The sequence below is a fragment of the Suricata suricatta genome, chromosome 4, assembly GCF_006229205.1.
Source record: "Suricata suricatta isolate VVHF042 chromosome 4, meerkat_22Aug2017_6uvM2_HiC, whole genome shotgun sequence".
In the NCBI taxonomy this organism is placed as follows: domain Eukaryota; kingdom Metazoa; phylum Chordata; class Mammalia; order Carnivora; family Herpestidae; genus Suricata; species Suricata suricatta.
This window is the reverse complement of record NC_043703.1, coordinates 64,296,268-64,315,320: the sequence shown is the minus strand read 5'-3', so window position 1 is coordinate 64,315,320 and position 19,053 is coordinate 64,296,268. Positions and strand designations below refer to the sequence as shown.

The 19,053-nt window shown below is 41.4% G+C and overlaps 1 protein-coding gene and 1 long non-coding RNA gene across 6 annotated transcripts in view; one reads left to right on the top strand and one right to left on the bottom strand.

The window, feature by feature from the left end:
• DCLK1 (doublecortin like kinase 1) overlaps positions 1-19,053 on the bottom strand; it is a 337,117-nt gene that overhangs the window by 280,176 nt on the left and 37,888 nt on the right. The window lies entirely within an intron of this gene.
• On the top strand, positions 1,642-16,109 carry LOC115289567. 2 transcript variants are annotated; one of them, XR_003907683.1, is made up of 4 exons: positions 1,642-1,727; positions 1,867-1,997; positions 10,308-10,525; positions 15,793-16,109. It is a non-coding gene; the product is annotated as an uncharacterized LOC115289567 (long non-coding RNA). The 2 variants fall into 2 exon arrangements; XR_003907682.1 differs by lacking the exon at positions 15,793-16,109 and having other exon boundaries at positions 10,308-11,278.

Sequence of the window (19,053 nt, the reverse complement as noted above, 5' to 3'; positions counted from 1 at the left end):
TAAACATCCCACTTTGGCTCAGGTCATGATCTCTGGTTTCTGAGTTCGAGCCTTGCATCAGGCTCTGTGCTGACAGTTACAAGACTAAAGCCTGCTTCAGACTCTGTGTCTCCATCTCTCTTTCTGGCCATCCTCTGCTCATGCCCTCGCTCACACTCTCTCGCTCTCAAAGATAGGTAAACATTAAAAAATTAAAAAAACAAATGGATACACCGAGGCTTGCCTAGGGTTACACTGCTGTTAACTCTTATCCACTATGCTTTATGTCCTTTCTGTATCTCATGTTCTTTGTTCCCCAAATTGTAAAATATTGAGTACACATAATTATTTTCCAGACCAAACACTCCCAGTTCACCAACTACGTAACTTGGACTCAAGAATTTTCAGAAATCTACTTGCCCCACCCCTGATGCACACTTAGCTTGCCAATGTCCCCCTGGAAATGGATCGCTGAGACATCTCCATAACTGTTTGCTCTGAGGGTCTTAAGTACCAACCACTCTGCAGTGCTGGAGAAAGCAGAGGTGAAGAGGCAGTTCTTGTCCTCAAACATCTAAAAATCTATTAGCACATAAGACACATGAATAGGAAGAAATAACACTCTAAAAATGCTACATTAAAGCCATAAGGAAGGTGTAATGGAAGAAAGTGGAAGGGATGCCAGAGGCACTCAGCACTGAAACACAGACTCATCACTTGGAACAATTCAATGAGACAGCCAGCCCCCTAGAGCCACATGGTTTGCCGCATGTGTCCCCCTGGGTTTGCCTTAACAAGTCAATTATACATGGTTAGCCCATTCTGGTTAACAAAATCCATGTCATTTCCCCATAAATCAATGTCAAGCTATTGCCCCAACCAATACTTACATAACTGATACTGGGGACATAAATGGGGAGCTTGGAATATCACAAACATTAGTATGATTTTGTGTGACCCATCATTTTCGTGTGTCAGATTCATCTGATTCTCTCACTAACCCATACATTAGTAACATAACTACTATGGACGGAATATTTATGCTTCCCCCAAACCTATATGGTGAAGCCCTAATTTCCAATGTGGTGGCATCTGGAGGTGGAGCCTTTGGGAGATAATTAGGTGTAGAGGAGATCACGAGGCTGGAGCCCCATGACATTATAGGAAGAGAAAGAGACCCAGGAGCTCCCCCTCTGCCATATAGTGAGAAGATGGGCATCTACAAGAAGAGGGCTTTCACCAGACACCAAATCTGCGGGCTCTTTGGTCTTGGACTTTCCAACCTCTAAAACAGGGAGTTTATAAATAAATGTTTGTTGTTTAAGCCAACTAGTTGATGGTATTTTGTTATACTTAATCCAGTTGACTAAGACAAGAAGCTTCCCAATCATGCTTTCTTTAGGACAGAGATCAAAGTGTGTTAAAAGCATGTGAACAGTGCTCACAGGATGGAGGCTTGCTGTGTGCAGTTGAAACCCCTCCAAGTGGAAAATGATGTTATTTGTACTCATTGTTACGGGTTCCTTAGCCAGGCATATTCTCTTGCTAGTCTTTCATCTCAGACATGAGAAAACCAGGACATTTTATCAAATTACTATTAAAAGTGATCTACAAGCTGAATCTACAAACAATTTTTCAGGGTGTTTCAAGAGATGAGCTGTCTGTAAATGAAGCATCTGAGATTGGAGTAAGTGGACAGTAAAACATTGCAAACTGCAAGCCAAGTGCTGACGGAAATACAATGTCAGGTCAGTTTTTGGTAGAGTTCCCAAATGGCCTTATTTTGTGTAGACCTAAAATATTGTAATAGCAAACACTAATAAGGTTGTTAATTTATGCAAACAAGAAAAATCAGGCTTCAGTTTTGTGACTCTGCCTTTTTACTAGGTCTCCGAGAATGCAGCCCTCTATAAATTGTGACTCGTCGCACTTAGGGAAGGCTGTGTGGGGAAGCTGACCCTGCAAGGCATGATGGACACTGATTCTGAGAAAAAGGGCACTTCTGTCAGTGAGACAAGGTAAACAAAAATTTATAAAAATAGGACCCAGCATTCAAACGCATGACATTAATGGGTGTGTGTGTCTCACTGGGGCAGAGGAACCCAGGTGTCCCATGGCTGGCGCTGAGTCCACAACAGGGTCGTTGTGGAAACATCTCCACTATTACTCTGCAGGCTTACAACAGGTCCTAATGTAGAAAAGGCCTATGTGCAAAATAGAGGTGGATGTGGCAGCTCAAGACTAAAATCACTGATTATGATAATGGAAATGAAAAGACACTTGGGCATAAGGACCTAGAGAGGCTTACGAATTGAACAGACAGGATAAATAGAGAAAAGGAGACATTAAGACAATCCCAAGTTTTGGGGTACCTGGGTGGCTCAGTCAGTTGAGTGTTCCACTTTGGCTCAGGTGACGATCTTGCAGTTCATGGGTTTGGGCCCTGGCATCGGGCTCTGTGCTGACAGCTCAGAGCCTGGAGCCTGTGTCTCCCTCTCTCTCTACCCTTCCCCATTCACACTCTGTCTCTGTCTTTCTCTCTCTCAAAAATAAACATTTAAAAAAAAATTGTTTTAAAGACAACCCCAAGTTTTGAGGACTGGAATACTCAGTACCAAGAAGACCAAGAGGAATATTCTACTTCCTAAAGCAGGGAAAAGGAGCTGCCATAATTTTAAACACATTATTTCAAGCACTGAAAAAGGGCTCCATCAGGGGCACCTGGGTGGCTCAGTTAGTTAAGCATCCGAATTCAGCTCAGGGCATCATCTTGCAGTTCATGAGTTCAAGTCCCATGTCAGGCTCCAGGCTGCATCAGATTCTGTGTCTCCCTCTCTCTCTTTCAGCCCTTCCCCTGCTCACACTTTGTCTCTCCCTCTATCAAGAATAAATAAACATTTAAAAAGTTTGAAGGAAAAAGGCTCTATCAATAGCTGGAAATAACACAAAAGAAAAGCAAGAGATCATTATTGAGGAATGGGGGTGGGTGAAATGGGCAAAGGGGGTGAAAAAGTACAAACATCCAGTTATAAAATAAGTAAGTCCCGGGGATATAATGTTCAGTCTGGTGAACATACAATCAACAACACTGCACTATATATTTGAATGGTGCTAAGGGAATAAACCTTAAAAGTTCTCATCACAAGAAAAAAAAATGGTAACTATATGTGGTGATAGGTGCTAACTAGACTTACCGTGGTGATCATTTCACAGTTTATGCATTTATCAAATTATTATGCTGTACACCTAAAACTAATATAATGCTATATCAATTATATCTTTATTTAAAAATACACTAGAGAAGCTTACTATTTACAGGGAGATTAGTATGAGTGCTTTTGTAAAATAAATAATCACTAATTTTCCTTATGGCCATATCTGTGTTTTCAATACTAAATTTATATAAAATAGGGCACAAGTTAAACTAGCTTTAGACAAAGGAATCCATTCTTTGAGGAAGGAGAAGTTCTTATTGGGTTCTAACAAGCCTATATTTATCAGGAGAAAGAATGACTGTCTGAGCTGTTATAGGTGTAAGATGTTCTTGGCAAGCTCTGACTTGTAGTCTTACTCCATGGTGAATAAAATCTCCTTATTCATTTTGGGAATATCAATTCTTAATCATTTAAATGAGTCATACCTCTCTAGTCAGCTTATTATCTGGTACTATTCCATGTCATCTGGTGCATGTTCATTAATGGACCTATCAACCAAAATTTCCCTTTTACTCATTCAAGGAATATAATCCAAAATTAGTGTAGTAAGAGCTGGTATTAAAAAAAAGAAAAGAAAAGAAAAAAGCGGCGGGGCACCTGGGTGGCTCAGTCAGTTAAGCATCCAACTTTAGCTCAAGTCATAATCTTAAGGTGTGAGTTCGAGTCCCACACTGTCAGAGCAGAGCCCGCTTGGGATTATCTCCCTCTCTCTCTGCCTCTCCCCCATTTGTGCCCACATGCACACTTGCTATCTAAGAAGAGAAAGAACACATTAAAAGTTATTGCTTTGTGATATTTCACATGGAAATAATACAGTCAAATTTTATCCAATGCTTGGGGAGTCAGCAGTGTTTGGGAATTCTGAATTTTTCATATTAAAAAATAACAGTAGAGTACACATATCACACATTATTTGTCCCTGCCAGTGGCATTTGAGGAAGTTTCCCATGATCAGCATATTAATAAGTCTGCAGTGACATGTACACATATTCACATCAGATGGGAGAGACAGGGTTATAACACAGCCTCACCTCACCTGGGGTCAGGTTTGGCCAACGAATGAATAACGAAAAAATTCTGTTTCCACAGCTTTTGGGGATTGGAAATAGCAGAAAAGGGATCATAGGCACATATTTAAGTGACTGAGAGCTCATGAAGAAGGAAGAAAGGAAAGAAAGACCTGGACCAACTAGCCTGGGCGGGGGGATAACCAGCAATAGGTGGAGAGGCAGATTGGAAAACAAACAGATCAAAGGAGCAGCATAAAAACCAACACAATATGGCGTCAATGAAGATGAAAGTCGGAGGATCAAGATGAAGTATCTGTTAATGTGAAAAATCAAAACGTGGAATTTAGATACAAACTAAACAAGAAGTTTCCAGTCCATTTTGGGTTCTCCTACCTAGATCTAGGATGTTATAAGGAAACAGTCAATAGCATTTTGAATCTGAGGTATCAGTTTCCTTTAGTAGTCTAAAATTCAACTATAGTTGACTCTTGAAGAGCAGAGGGGTTAGGGATTCTGACCCTTGCACAGTCAAAAAATTTTTATATAGCTTTTGACTCCCCCCAAATTTGCTACAAATAGCCTACAATTGAGCAGAAGCCTTACTGATAACATAAACCATCAATTAGCACATAGTTTGTATGTTATATGTATTATGTATTGTATTCTTATGGTAAAGTAAGCTAGAGAAAAGAAAATGTTATCAAGAAAATCATAAGGAAGAGAAAATACACTTACAGTGCTATACAGTATCAGTATTTTATGTTGCCTGTTTACAAGATGAATCATCTGTTAGCACTTAGATCAATACTGTCTTATATGATACAAAATGTTATAGAAGTTATACATATTACTAACATTAGTCATCAAAAATGAAAAGATAATGGGGTACCTGGGTTATCCAGTCGATTAAGCGTCTGACTTTGGCTCAGGTCATGATCTTGCAGTTTGTGAGCTCAAGCCCCACGTCGGGCTCTGTGCTAACAGGTCAGAGCCTGGAGCCTGCTTTGGACTCTGTTTTTCTCTCTCTCTCTCTCTCTCTCTTCCTCTCTCTCTCTCTCTCTCCCGCTCTGTCCTTCCCCCACTCATTCTGAATCTCACTTTCTCTCTCAAAAATGAACATTTCAAAAGACCACCATCAAAGATTTTTTCCAAAAAGTAAGATAATATGAAAAAGAAATTCACATTTATTTATAAGTATAACAATTTGTGCATTGACAATGAAGAATGATATGTTTGCTTTATGATAGTCTAGTGTAATCAATACGATTGCTTCACAGTAGCCTATACAGTGATGAATTAATTGTTATAAAATTTATAGAGCATACACTATTGCTGTCAAATTCATAATATAGTTTTGGAAACAGTGTTACTTTTTTTTTAAACCACTTACCTGTGAAGATAGGCCTATACCCAGTTTCTCCAGTTAGAAGAGATGCATACTGTACTGTCATGTAGCAAAATTTTGAAACAGTAAGTAAACTAACACATTATTAACTTTATATTAAATATCTCTCACTTTATACCTCATGATAGGCTGTCCTCTTCCATACAAGTCTTGCACACAATGTTCTACTAGGCAAATACTTAGGCACTGAGAGGAGGATGATACAAAATGTCTTCTATGGTTTTTGCCCAACAGGAGGTGGGGGTGGGAAGTCATACTCAATGTAACTTTATGGAAATACCTCTTAATTTTGGTCTGACTTTTTCACGTCAGCATTTCTCTGAGAATGTTTCTACTTGGTGCCAATCTTTCTTCCCTGTTTCCTTTAGTTTCAATGCCCATATCATAGAAGGGTCCACATCGTAACAGAAGTCAAAATCAGCCTTGAGTGATTGAATCCTTCTGCCAGATTGTCTAATGTCAACTTGTGTTCTGGCCCTGCTTCCTCCTCGTCCTCTTCCTCATCATCTGGCACTGGTTCCAAGGCACCCATCTCCACCCGGTAGCCTTCTGTTCACTCCTCTGCTGTGATGTCTATTAGCATCTGAATTTGTTCAAGAGCCTATCTTGAAACCCTTCACCACCACTCCCCAAGCTTTTCTGCTATATCCACAATCTCATAATTTCCTTGATTGGCCCTTCCATAAATCCAACATCTGGACGCAATTTTCTCCAGCAGAAATTTATTGCTTCAGGCTTAATAGCTTTCATGGCTTTTTCTGGAACAATGAGAGCATCTCCAGTGGTGTAATCCTTCCAGACCTTCACGATGTTCTCTCTGTCGGGGCTCCTTTCCGCAGCGTTGACAATCCTTTCCATAGAGCACAGTGTGTTATGAGCCTTAAAGTCCTTACCACCCCCTGACCTACAGGCTGAATTAGAGACACTGCAAACAGACCCCTTTGACAACACCTTTAGCGGTGAACTCATGGCATTCTGGGTGGCCAGGGGCACTGTCCAAGATGAGAAGAACTGTAGAAGGCAGTCTCTCACTGGCAGGGTACTTCCTGACTTCAGGGACAAAGCATCGATGGAACCAATCCAGAAAAAGAGTTCCTTTTGTCGAGGCCCTCTTGTGGCACAACCAACTGGCAGCTGGTGTTTATCTTTTCCCTTCAGGGCTCAGGTGTTAGCAGCTTTGTAGATAAGGGCAGTGCTGATCATAAACCTGACTACATTTGCACAAAACAGTAGAGCCAGCCTAGCCCTTCCTGCCTTAAATCCTGGTGATCCCTTCTTTTCCTTACTAATAATACCATTTGTGGCATTTTTTTCCAGAATGGGGCACTTTCGTTTGTATTAAAAACGTGTTGAGGCAGAGATCTCTTCTCCTCATTGATTTCCTCAGCGGTGTCTGGGAACTCTGGCTGCCTCTCGGTCGGGTCGGCAGAAGCTGCTTCTGTCATCCTGACATTTTGTAAGCCAAACTTCGTTCTAAAATTACCCAACCATCCTTTGATGGCATTACATTCTTCAGCCTCAGACCTTCACCTTCCTTTCACTTTCGGTTATCATGTAATGACTTTCCTTTTTTTTCAAATCATTTCAAACTTTTTAAGTGTGCCTTTCGTTAGTAATCCTGCACCCACATAAAAGCTGTACAGCGTAAGAAGGTATTTCACAAAAAGTACAAGGTTTTTAGCACCAGCTGGCATAGCCACAGTGAGGCCTTCACAGATTTCCTTTTCTTACAATGGGTAGAGACTGGGAGTACAGGCAAACAGCCTATAACGCACAGGGCGGCCCTACAACAGAGACTTACTGGGCCCAAAATGTCAATAGTGCAGGTTAAGAAACCTTGCTTTAAATTTGCAGACTTTTGATAGAAGCTTTGTAAGACAAAATAAGTATTTCAGTGCATATAAGAATTTAATGTAACCTTAACTAAAAGATTAAAATGAAAGCAAGCTTTAAGAGAAAAAATATAGAATTAAATAACTGTTAACATAATGAAACTGAAAGTCAATTTGACTCAAGTATATTTTCCTTCAAATTATTCCCTTTTCCTAACATATCATTAAGATAGTCTAATATCATAAAGCTTTACAAAAATAATTCGAATTTTGAAGATCCAATCTCATTACTTAGTGTTTTATTAAATAACTTTCTGGCCAGATCATAAAAAGATCAAACGAAGCAGAAAAAGAAATTCAAAGTCACATATGAGAAAAAAAAAAAAAAACAAGTATGCTGAAATCTACTTAAGACCACCAGCAGTTCAAAGTACACAAGGCTAATGGGTGGCTTTGAAATGCAAATTTTCATAGTTCCAATGTAAAAGTCATCTTCAGAAAATGTGGCCAATTTAAAAATCCTCTGCAGAAACGGCATTCATGGCAAGCTTCATTGTTGTCGAATGCTAACCTACGTCTAGATGGAAAGCACTGAGAACCACCATCTCTACTTCCTGTTCCCACCCCTACCATGCAAGCACTTGAAGTTCTCACAATTTACAAAGGACAGAGTTAAGCCATTGTCTGAATATGATCTCACTTCTTCCAGGGAAAATACCACTCATTCAACTTAAGTCAAAAGACTAGGAATTAAGCAAAGAGACAGACTTACACAGGCATTCCTCAGGGAAAACTTTGTTTTCCTTTAACATTCCTGTGCCCAGTCATCTGGAGTAAGGAATGAGTATGCTATCAGACCTAAAAGATTTGAAGAGAACTGGTAGCATCCCACCAACCAACAGGCACTGGGTGGGCATTAGCTAATGAGGGTGGAGAGGCTGGCAATCTGCCCTCTCTAAATAATCTTATCTCCAGCATTGCAATTTGAGCAATTACTTAGACATGTCATTTGTCACTTAAATTCTCTAAAAAGTGCATACAGACCAGCCATTTTCCCCAGACTCACGGCATCAAGGTCTGATGGTGTCATCAAATATCTCCTCTCCAAGACCATCACTGGAACAGTCACAGTTCTTGGTTAGACCACCCAAAGAGAGCAGTTTTCAAACCTCACTGCAATGGGAGTTGGCAGAGGCACTAAAGTTACTAAAATACTTTCATATAAAAAGAGTCACATCCATGTGCTGGGTTAGACAAAAACCGGAGCCAGATGAACCCCAGCTGCCCATCTGGCATTTTCTCTTCTTTCCTCACTTTGCTTCCTTGCCCCCATGTGGACAAGGGAATACAGGTAGATGGCTGCAGTTAGAGAGAGACAACAGTTCCCTCAGAAATCCAACTCCTCATGAGTCATACTTATGGTTATAGGAAATGCATGGGCTCTGACCACAAAAGCTGTTTGTTTAAAAATCTTTTGAGCATAAGACTCTGAATTCTCAGTTGAATTCCCCAGTCACCTGCTCAGTGTTCAACAGTGTGCCCACACATTCCAAACTGATATTTAGAAAGTCATTATGGAAGGGTAGTTCAACAAGTAAACAACCCATTCTTCATTAGGACATAAGGAAACATCTTATTTAAGGGGGAGAAGGCTAAGTTATTTTAACAGATCAATATGGTGGACTCTAGCCTTAAAAGGTCTCTGTCAAAGCCTTTAAATCCTAGGTCAATGACCTTAAAGGCTGAGAAAATTATCTATATACTGAAAAAGTCTAGTTTGTTTTCTGTTGTCCCCATGGATTCTCGTCTTTGCAACTTTTCTTCCATCTTGTGATTAAATACTCTGCTGGGTGTCTTGTCAGCTCAACTCCAGTCCTAGTCTGGCAGACCAGACGATAGAACAAACAGAGAGGCATTGACTATCCAGGTGATGATCATGAAAATTTAAATGGGGGCACCTGGGTGGCTCAGTTGGTTAAGCCTCTGACTTTGGCTCAGGTCAGGATTTCATGGTCTGAGTTCAAGTCCTGCCTCTGGCTCTGTGCTGACAGCTTAAAGCCTAGAGCCTGTGTGTGTCTCTCTCTGTCTGCCCCTCCCCCACTCACACTCTGTCTTATCTCAAAAATAAACATTAAAAAAATTAAAAAAAGAAAATTGTAATAAAATATCTATTGCCTATGCTGTCAATTAATGACTATGCAATAATCAAAACATAGGTGCCATAAACTTCACAAATTTGAAACATGGAAGACTGAACATGGAATAGATTCTAAGAAATGTACAACTGTAATGTCACATCCTAGCCAATCTGCAGTGTCAGCACATAACAAGTTAGAGGACCCATGAAACTCCTCTAGAAACATTATTTTCCCTTGTTTTTCTCATTCCTTTTTCTTAAATTCAATAAGTATTTATGAAGGACCCAAAATGTGTCATCCACTGTGCTTTTTTTAGTATCTGAACTTCTTATCTCTTTCCTTGTCTTCTTAAGTGGGGATGGAAAACCTGTTTTCTCTAAGACGCTCTGAGCGATCTAGGAAGCACAGGATTAGGGGGATATATTTGGTGTCTCCAAGTCAAACGGTGCATTTCCTCCTGGATTTCTCTAAATTTCTTTGTTGTGTTTATTTTTCTAACTAACTAGAATGTGCTAGAAAAGCAGAGAGATAGGTCAAATTGAGACTCTCTTTTCAAGAACAGCTGTTTATCAAAAGGAAAACTAACTGTATTTGTCTCTTGGCATTGAAAATAGATTAAGGCAAACAGACACTTTGGATTAGACTATCACAACGGAAACGTCAAATACTTCTTGAGGCTTTCAAAAACATATGCAGAAATGTTAGTAACATTTACGATTTTTCCCCAGGAGAATGAAAAGCATTAAAAGACTACATGCAAGAATCACCAGACAGTGGCCAGGAGCACCTCCTTCCGTCTCCTTTACACCCAGACACTTCATGCTTCTTGGATTTAAAAACTGGACTCCAAAGGACAACAGCTGCACGTATGACTTTTCAAACAGCTGACATACATCACTGGGCACACAGGAACCAAACCCTGCAGAAATCTTTACAAAATTCTTAGGTATAGTCTGCTGAAAGAAATGGTTAAAAAGAAGAGGCAAGAAAGCAACTTGAGGTTTGGGGAGTCTTCCTAGAAGAATCGCTAAGCAGACAGCATAGGGGTGGGAGGAATTCTAAAGGCTGGGGACAAAAGCCCAGGTCTGGAAATAGTTACTCTATTTCAAGATGTGTCCTGCAGAACTGTACTTTACAAGAAGTTAATTACACTTGTGAAAGCTGCAATCATTCTGTGATTATCTATGTTCTCACTAAATCCCTAGGAGAGCAAGGGATCAGTGTGTCACATTAAGAAAAATGTAAACCAAACAAGGTATAAAAACAGATGTGAAAGCAACAAATCCATGCAAAACAGTCTTCACTACTACTGGTTATACAGCATCTAGTTTAATTTTTTAGAACTACTCCTAGGATATATTGACATAGATCACTTTCTCATCAAAAGTTAACTCAAATTATCATTCCATTCTCAAAAAAGTCATGTGATTCTATAAATCAAGATAAGACCTGAAACCAAAACTACCCTACAAATATATACCACCTGTCAAGGAAAACAAAGGTCTTATTATCACCTTATTGCCAAAGATAAATGATTAATAACTGATGTTTTAAGTATCCACTCTTAAACTTAGATACTATAAATATGCCTGGAGACCCCCCAAATAATATTTTTATCAATATTTTAAAATGGGTTTTAGCCCAAAATATTGTAAATAAAATATACTGATTTTCTTTTTCCTTAGGAAAAGTCTGAAATAAAAGCCTACATGCTCTAAAAGTTGTTGTTGGATAGTTTTACCTTTTATCTTTATACTTAAAATATATTTCTATTGTGAAAAAAATCAAATGATGCAAAGCAAACGAACCCTTTATAGACTTTGGTCCCATTTTCTTTCTCAGCAGTAATATCTCATTAATTTGTTGTGGTTTCTAAACCTTGTTCCATATTTATATATTTCCTAGGTTTTACAATTTATTATTATTATTATTATCATAAAAGAAACTGTACTGTACATAATCTGCAAACTCTTTAGTAAAGGTAAAGATGACTAATAGTAAATAAAGGTTAGACACCAGCTCTTGTCCCCAAAGAGGTAAAAGCGCATCTATAATTATCTATAAAGCTTCAACCATAAAATTCCCATGACTGCTCATGTTTGCCCCAACTTGCCCTCACATTGTCCATCAGAAATCAAGCGCCCAAACTGCTGCACATTGTGCTTTGCAGCTGAGGGAACACCTACCAATATCTTCAATGTTATCAAATGAAATGACCATTGCGACAAACCAAGACAGTTACAGTCTGTCCTTAAGCACAGAGCACCTGCCAGCTGCTGAAGCTTCAACAGCAAACCAAAAGCGAGACAGGCACATGGGCATCTAGTGGTACCTAGTCCTGAAGCTGCCCCCTCATTCTTTCTCCGGATTCCTCTTTTCTTGGTGTTTTAGCAACGCTGATTAGACAAGAACCCAAAATAGAATATTTCATTTGCACATTGTTTCTTTTCAATTAGTTACCCAGTATTAAAATACTTTGTGAAGAAATACTTACAGAAAAATCTCTATATAAATCATATCTGCGGGAGTTGGTACAAGAGCAGACACCGTCAACGAAAGATGACTATTATCACTAGGTATAAAATGTTAGGTATAAAACACTCATCCTTCACCAGCTACAACTAGATGCTATTCCTGTGGGTTTTTCATTCCCTGTTCAATTCAACAGCCAGGGTCCCTGTTTATCCATCTGACATAACTGTTTGCCAGTTATTAGCACTATTTAATTAGTTCCTTCAACAAACCAAGTCAGCATCAGGAGCTGTTTCTGGGACTTAAAACACTACTTACACTAGCCCTCTGGGGCTCGCCTGCACACAAAACAGGATTCCCAGAATACTTCAGGTGTTGGGAAAAAGCCCAGGGGAAGAGAGAATCAGTCCTCAGACAAGTCTGCATAATAGGATCTCAATGCTTCTGGGGCGCCAGAGTGGATCAATCGGTTAACCTTCCGACTTTGGCTCAGGTCTTGATCTTTCAGTCAGTGAGTTCAAGCCCTGCGTGGGGCTCTCTGCTGACAGCTCAGAGCCTGAAGCTTGCTTTGGATTCTTTGTCTCCCTCTCTCTCTCTGCCTCTCCTCCACTCTCAAAAATGAATAAATGTTTAAAAAAAAAAAAAAGAAGATCTCAATGCTTCACACCTCAGCTGGAAATAAACTATTTTCTGGACAGCTTTTAAAACACTCTAAGTGATAGAGACGGTTTGCATCTCTATCCAAATGGGATGCAAAGTTTGCGACAAAATACGCCATTGATTTTCCAGCATAGGTGTTGCCACAAAGGAAATAGGCTCTTGTAGAGGGACCTGTGATTTCTTCACGCATGTCACAATTAAAAGTATTAGGTGACAGGGGGCATCTGGGTGGATCAGGTCTGTGCATCCAACTTGGGCTCAGGTCATAAGCTTGGGGTTCAGGAGTTTGAGCCCCACATCGGGCTCACTGAGGTACAGAGCCCACTTTGGATCATCTGTCCCCCTCTCTGTGCCTCTCCCTCTCTTGCACTCTCCCCAAAATAAATTAATATTTTAAAAAAGTGTTAGGTGACGGTGCTAGGTAATAATTTGGTAATCAATTTCTGAGCATCTCCTAGAGACAAGTATTGGTGGGCAGAAAAACCTGAAAAGATCCATCTTCTGACTGTAAGAAATTTGCAGCCTAATGACAGATGCAGCCACATAAAGGTGTGACTGCAAGACAAGGCCACGTGGACTGCTGGCACCCAGGAGGTGCTCCATGGTTAGCACACCCGTGTCTGGCTGTGACACACCCCTCTACCAAGGCCCCCACAGGGCTGATGACCAAGCTCACCAGGGAAATCAGGAGAGAGCAGTAAAGCTCAGAGACCAGAGAGTAAGAGACACAAACAGCAGTCTTTTGTTGTTAGCAAAAATGTTAGGGTAGCCCTTGGATAGTGCCACGATGCCCATGCAGACAGGATGCTTGGGCTGGGTCAAAATGACAATTTTTCTTTTAAATGTGATGCAGGAAAATAACGTTACAGGTGTTTCTCCAGAATTAAAGACTCAAATTCACCTCTGGAGACCGATCACTGATGTTTGGCAGAAAGCAATTTAAGGGCCTGTGGTTGTGCAAAGGTGAAGCCAATGTTCTTGGGTTCAAGACTGGAAGGAGCGAGCAGCCCCACACGGTAACTAAAGGCCGGCACGGGGCCATTTCTGCAGGCAGCATTTGCTATCAGGAAATCTTCTTCTCCCTCAGAGGGGAGCGTGTGCAGGCAGGGGCCTGATTCCCAGGAGGAAGGGCAGGCAGACAGAGCGCCCTGGCTTCGGGCAAGCGAGTGCCTGCTCCCACTGTGCCGAAGAGGACCTTGGACCTGGGCTTCAGGGGCAGCCCCGTGCAGGGTCCAGTCTGAAGGCTTTTACCACAACTTTCTTCCATGTAAAAAGCTCCCGAAAGCTTTGTTAAATATCACAATTTGTCCTTAGCTCTGCTGGGGGAAATGAAAGCAGGAGGAGTGGCAGGGCGGAGGGCCTCGACCTGGCAAGAGCAGGTGGCACTATGGTGGACGTGCCCTGCAGGGAGCAGGGCGGCAGGGCCGCAGAAGGAGGCTGAGGTGGGGAGGGCAAGCAGGGGGAGTGCAGGACGTGGGAGGGCTCCCAGGAGTGCCTGGAGGCTCTGGGGCAGTGAAATCTTCACCCTAGTGCTAGGAAGAGATCTGTATCTCCTGACAAACCCATATACTTTATTCTGTTGCTAATGAGCCCCATGACAACCACATTTCCATTATGTCCTGGCTCATGACAATTGGAGAAGAGGAACTATTCTTAGCCCAGCTTTCCAGTGCAGCTATTTCCTCTGCACCTTATGTGCCTTCTCACCTCTGATCTCTGATTCCCATGTTCATATGGATTTGAAATTTTTATGAATACTTTTAAAGAATAGACAAAATACCAATAACCGATAAAAGAAATAAAATTTTAGCCTATATTTCTGAAAAACATTCTCAATCTCCTTACCATTGTTGGTGCTATTTATATACTCAAGTTTGAAATTAAAAAAATGTCTGAAATCAATTTAAATGACTTTTATGGGGCACCTGAGTGGCTCAGTCCGTTAAGCATCCGATTTCAGCTCAGGTCATGATTTTGCGGTCTGTGGGTTTGAGCTCCAGGTCCGGCTCTGTGCTGACAGCTCAGAGCCTGGAGCCTGCTTCGGATTCCATGTCTCCCTCTCTCTCTGCCCCTCCCTTGCTTGTGCTCTCTCTCTCTCTCTCTCTTTCTCAAAAATAAATATTTAAAAAAATTAAATGACTTTTATAAGAATCATTAATATGAATGAGAGCTCATTTATATATTTTTTTCTAATACTATCTTCAATAGGCCTGTTTTCTGGCCCACTCCCAACCACTCCTCCTCTTCATAATCTCATATAGTTATGCACAAATATGTAAGCTCCTCCCTTGCTTGACTGGAAAAACCCACATTGTAAATAGTTGGGTTACCCTGCAGAAACAGGTCCAATGGCCAGAGACCCATTGGCTTGGTAACCCTGGATAGAAACACAGGTCTTTCCCCTCTGTGCTTTGTGCAGTTGCCATAAGTCTAACTACTGCTGGAAACAGAATCTTGTTCCAAGACGGTCTGAATATGTTTCTTCCCTGTGCAGCACTCTCCAATTATTCTACTTGCTCACGACCTTCTCCACAGGACTGTCTTCCAACAGAAGTGCCAGCCTGTCCATTTGTGAAATGTTCCTTTCTACTTCAAGCTTCCCATCACCCGCCTCTTTCTACCTCAGTTCTCTGGCAAAGGCACTTTTTTTTTTTTCTTTTCTTTCCTTTTTTCCCCGCTCTGTACACAGAAATGTACAACTGGCAGTTCTAGTCATTTAGTTTCTCTGGGTATTTTGTTTTTGTTTTTGTTTTGTTTTGTTTTTGTTTGTTTGGTTTTGTTTTTTTTTTTTTTGAGAGACAGAGAGAGACAGCACAAGTAGGGGAGAGTCAGAAAGAGAGAGAGGAGACACAGAATCTGAAACAGGCTCCAGGCTCTGAGCTAGCTGTCAGCACAGTGCCCGACATGGGGCTTGAACCCATGAATCGTGAGATCATGACCTGAGTTGAAGCCGGATGCTTAACCAACTGAGCCACCCGGGCGCCCCTAGTTTCTCTAACTTCCTTTATGTTTCTGAGGAACTGACTCTTGCCACACACACCAATAACACCTAACCCAATTTGATTTTTTTCTCTCCAACAGTTAAAATATGAAACAAGACAAAATCATGTTTCCTCTGGTGCAAGAGTGATTCCAACAACAGCTAGCGGGAAAGGCTGCGGACACTTTGATCTCCACTTACCAGCATGATGGAACCCAAGCTTTTTACTCTGCTGGTGACTAATCATTACTGCAGTTGAACTGGAGAGGATTAACAAATTTTGGTAATCCAGATTGGGTCTTTTCAATTACCATGGTCCCCAAATGTGCCACACGCTTTGTGGGAATGAGCATCATATTGACAACTTATTGCCTTTAAAAAATTGTGATGCACTTTGCCTGATAAACTGTCAGATGCCCTACAATGTCCTCTCAGGAGTCTTGACTTCAGAATGGGTTGACATAACAGTTGCAGGTTTACTGATGTGGTTACTGACGTGGGAAGGAAAGGCATTCAGTAGTTACTGGTCTAGTGAAAGAGATAAAATGGAAAATACTTATTTTGGGTCTGGATATTCAAGGCTTTCTCGATAAAAATTCTCACAGCTGGTGGGACACCGGGTGGCTCGGTTGATCAAGCGTCCAACTTCAGCTCAGGTCATGATCTCACAGTTCGTGGGTTCAAGCCCCACACTGGGGCTATGTGCTGACAGCATGGAGCCTGCTTCAGATTCACTGTCTCCCCCTCTCTCTGCCCCTCTCCCGTTCATGCACGCACACATGCACACTCTCTCGCTCTCAAAAATAAACATTAAAACAAATTCTCACAGCTGGAGATGTTGGGCCTACTGCCTGACGCGGCTGCTCACTATCTAATTACAGAGATGTCTTGTCTACATTTGGCCATAAAAATGGAAAATGCCAACCCAAATGTCAAGAGTAACATTTTCTGTTTGCTTCTCTGTATGTTTATAAAGTGAACCTCGAAAATCTCTTTCAGTCACAATACCTGCCAGGTACAAATATGTGTCATATATAAATGGAGGTAAAGAAAACAGCCACCTCTCCTAGTGTGAAATGTTCCATATGATGAAGCGCTCAACGTAGACACTAAGAAAGTTGCTATCTCTTACTCACCTGGATCCTCCTTCCCATTCTCACCACTACCTACCCATGCCTCCCCCGCTGCTATCACGTTCCACCTACTTTTTCTTACTTCACTATCTTACTATTTCCTATCACCTTGATACCAACCCTCCCCAAATCCAATACATCCATCGTCATGCCAGGCCAACCTCTTGCTTTCTTACCCCAGGCTTTTCCCACACATTGTTCCCTTTGCCTAGAATGTCTTCTATCCGTGATACTTCTTAATATTCTGCAGACTTTATTTTGTTAAATTACTTGGCAGCATGTCATACCCACTGACTATATACAACTCCAAGCCTGCTTCATTTTTCCCACTGGAGGGCAAGAGTACGTAAGAGCTCTGGCTCTTAAATTATTTTGTAAATGTGTTATATTCAAACACCAAAAGCTCAGTTTCCTCATCTATAAAAGAGAAAAATTAGAACTTGCCTCATCAGGTTAGTGTGAGATTCAATTTAATAATGCATATGAAGCATTTAACACAGTCCCTAGTGTGCAGCGAATTGCTGAATACGTGGGGGCAGTTCTTACACATATTCTGTTAAGTCACTTTTAAACATTTATTCATTGAGAGACAGAGAGACAGAGAGAGCGAGCGAGCGAGAGAGAGAGAGAGAGAGAGAGAGAGAGAGAAAATGAGCGGGGGAGGGGCAGAGAGAGAAGGAGGCACAGAATCTGAAGCAGGCTCCAGGCTCTGAGGTGTCAGCACAGAGCCTGACGTGGGGCTCGAACCCAGGAACCGTGAGATCATGACCTGAGCTGAAGTCGGATGTTTAGCCGACTGAGCCACCCAGGCGTCCCTATTAAGTAGTTTTTAATAGCACTGCTCTCCACTTCCCAGCCTAAAGCAGAGCCTGCCTTCACTGGGGGTACCTTTTCTTTCCTTTTCATTTTCTTCACTTCTCCCTCTCCTTGTCCAACATCTAATTAGACCCGAAATTCTATAAATTCTACCTCCTAAACATCCCATGAATACTGGTCCACAGCCTGGGCCACACAAAACAGGCATGAACTGAGTAAAGGAGACCTTGAAAATAAGACAAGTCAAGGAAAAAAGTGGTTGTAGATGGGACAGTATTGCTAAACATCCCTCATAATTAGACCTTATTGACTGTAAGGGACAGAAACTATTAACACAATGGGTCATGGGGGTGCTTGAAATTCTTAGCTTCTACATCGAACCTTAAATATGTAATTGGCTTACATTACTGTTACTTGACAACAGTGGAGGCAGGAGTGGCCACATAGCTGAGTTGGCAGTGTACCTTATATGGACCAGAGTTGGCAAGTTGGTTAAATAATAAAGTGGGTACATTTTCCTTTAGATCGACAGAAGTCAAGAGTGCCTGGGTGGCTCAGTCGGTTAAGCCTCCAACTCTTGGTTTGGGCTCAGGTCACAATCTCATGGTTCGTGGTTTCAAACCCTATGTCAGGCTCTGTGCCATCAGCATGGAGCCTGTGTGATTCTCTCTCTCTCTCCCTCTCTCTCTGCCCCTCTACTGTGCTCTTCTTCTCTCCAAATAAATAAACTTTAAGAAAAACAAAAGATGAAAGAAGTTGCCATGTGTATAAAACAGATACCTCATTCACTAATACGGTCCTGGGATCTGTGGAAGAATATCTTGCTGTAATGAATCTTACAGCTGAGGGTTCCCATACTGGCTACCAGCTGCCTCATTCACTTTCTGTATATTGTAATATGACTTCCATTGCTTAAATGAAAATAGCACTGCTAGGAATTACCCAAGGGATACATAAGTGCTGATGCATAGGGGCACATGTACCCCAATGTTCACAGCGGCACTGTCAACAATAGCCAAAACATGGAAAGAGCCTAAATGTCTATCACCTGATGAATGGATCAAGAAGATGTGATGTGTATATATACACACACAATGGAGTATTACATGGCAATGAGAAAGAATGAAATCTGGCCATTTGTAGGAAAGTGGATGGACCTCGAGCAAAATAAGTCAGGCAGAGAAAGACAGATACCATATGTTTGCACTCATAGGTCTAACAGGAGAACAGGGGAAACCTAATGGAGAACCAGGGGGAGGGGAAGAGGGAAAGAGAGTTGGGGAGAGAGAGGGACCCAAAACCTGAGACTACTGAATACTGAAAACGGAGGGTTGAAGGGGAAGGGGGAGAGGAGAAAAGAGGTGGTGGTGATGGAGGAGGGCACTTGTGGGGAAGAGCACTGGGTGTTATATG